Here is a 2,641-nt window from a genome sequence, read left to right as displayed (position 1 = left end):
TTTGGACTACGGGACGGTATCCCGGGAGATCCTCTGCACATTTACGCTTGGGACTACGGGACGTTATCCCGGAAGATCCCCTGTTGCTTTCTCTGTTTACTTAGTTATTTTTTTCCCTGATTTCATCTTTATTGACTGTTAGTATTTCAATTGTACTATAAATTTCTTACTGTTCTACCTTGTTATATATATAACCAGTAGGGCCCTGACCTTTCCTCGTCACTACTCGACCGAGGTTAGGCTTGGCACTTACTGGGTACCGCCGTGGTGTACTCACGCCCTTTCTTGCACATGTTTTTCATGTGCAGATCCAGGTTCTTCTGCTCACCCATACTATCCGTGAGGCGAGGCGATCCAGAGACTTCGAGGTATATCCGCCGCATTCGCAGACCTAGAATTCCCTCTCTATTCCCCCTTTTAGTTATAGACTTCTTGTATTTACTTTTGCTTAGACTTCTGGAGTTAGAACACTATGTATTTCATTAGCTTGTGATTCATGAGATTCCGGGTTTTGGGAGTGCTATGTTCAGTTTGAGAGAGTGTTATTGTGTATGCCGAGCGGTATTGTAAACACTTTATTTACATTTACCTGTTAGTTGGCTAGTTTTTATATCTTTAATTCATTTTTCGCAATTTGTTAGGCTTACCTAGTCGTAGAGACTAGGTGCCGTCACGACAGTTCACGGAGGGAGAACTTGGGTCGTGACACCTGACCCTCCCCGAACGTGGAATTTCACATCAATGGTGGGGAAATTCTTATCTTCTACAATGGCTGCTCCTTGTTCATGAGAAGGCATGTCCACTCAACGCGACAGGATCAGTGGCTCCCTCAAGGTTAGAAGATGCACTAGCCATTTCTCTGATTACGTATATGAGAAGAAAGTGCAAAGGCGAAAGGGATAACAATGGCGGAAAATGCTAAAAGGAGGGAGAGATAAAGATGCAAGAATTTTAAAGAAGAAGAAAGGGAAGCTTGGGGTTTTCGAATGCTCAAGAAATGCAGCAGTTCAAATGAGGAACCCCCATCCCTATTTATAAGAATACTGGCAACCTGATCGAGAAAGCAAAACGCCGCCGCATTGATTTTCGAAACGAAAGAGGCGCGGTAAAAGACGTAACATATTGGGAACATGCACCATAATGACACATGATGAAATGACATCATTTCGAACTGACATAACGATCAAATATGGCTCTTGAAGTGCCACTTCATCACCTCGCCATAAAAGGGTCTCTCCTCGGCCAACATGCTCAGATTTCTCAAAATTGCAATTGGCAAAGTCCGCCCATCGAGCTCGTCCAAAGACAACCCCGACGGGCGGAGGGACTAACTGTATGAGTCAAAATCTGATCAAAGGAATCTTGTCTACGAGAGGATAACTAAGAGCTGATTAGGCCGAGGTCATGCTTAAGAAGTAACATTGGCGAGCCGAGCAGCTAGGGTCGAGGTCGAGCACTCAGATCGGCCCAAACGACTAGTTTAGTAATTAAATATTTCAAAGGAATATTCTACAGAATATTCTCTGCACTTGTACTTTCAGTTAGGCAAGGGATATGTCCCATATAATTAGGAATAGGGAGAGAATGGAAAAGGCATGTAATATTCTATATGATAAGCTCTCTCTTGAAAAGTTGACTCTCAAGTAACTACAAACATTGTCTTTACAAAAGATTCGATTTGTTGTTGGTCCGAAGCTTTCCCACATCATATCCGAAAAAGCTTTCTATATTCCCACATTTGATTGCCTTACATCATTGTCAGAGAGAGAATCATCCACCTCATTGAATATTTGGGTGAATCATTCTCTCTATTTACATTTATTGTCATTTATTATATTTATTGCTTGTCATTATCCTCCCCATTCGTTCGCAACAATATCATTAAACACTCCCTTGGTATTTTATAGCCTCAAATGCAGTTTTACGTTATTGACGTCTATTAATCTCAGATCTAGGATTTATTATATTTAATTAAGATTTGCCCATTATCATCTTATTTAATTAGTTTTGCAAAGAGGCTTAGCACTTTTTGGTCAAACACCTTCGTCGAAAAATTACACTTTATATATAGGTAAAATTTTTGGATTTACATACATGTAATACATATTGAAACCCTTGGAACAATGACAAGGCATAATCATTCAAGACTCATTTACCATTTTGTTCGTTAATTTCTTTTTCTAGTAAAAGAAGGACTAGGTAAGGTAAATGAACCCTCTAAAGCATATATGAATTATGCGATGTGAGTGAACCCAAACAAGATTAAGAACATTAAAAGCCGAGCAGGGTTGCGGGCCTCTGGACGCTCCAGCAATTAGCGCATTGGGGATAATCAGTCCGTTGTGATAGAAACTAGAAATAAATGGCCATCTGAGTTCGAGACGTAACTGCATAATTTGTTTTTTCAGAAAAAAGAGATAAATAACTTGATATAAAAACATTATTAAGAAAAAAGGGACATTATTGGTTCAATTGGTACTCTAGTCTTCATATTATTTTCCATTCATTAAACAAATTCTCACCATCACTCTCAGGACATTAACGGTCTCATAAATCTAACAGCCTACTGCCACTGAAAACACAATGCTCATTTGTTGGTATTGATTCTTGGATCTATTTTAATAACATGGGGGGGGGGGGG

This window comes from Nicotiana attenuata, chromosome 6 (genome assembly GCF_001879085.1).
Source record: "Nicotiana attenuata strain UT chromosome 6, NIATTr2, whole genome shotgun sequence".
Classification (NCBI taxonomy): domain Eukaryota; kingdom Viridiplantae; phylum Streptophyta; class Magnoliopsida; order Solanales; family Solanaceae; genus Nicotiana; species Nicotiana attenuata.
This window is presented reverse-complemented; position numbering follows the sequence as displayed.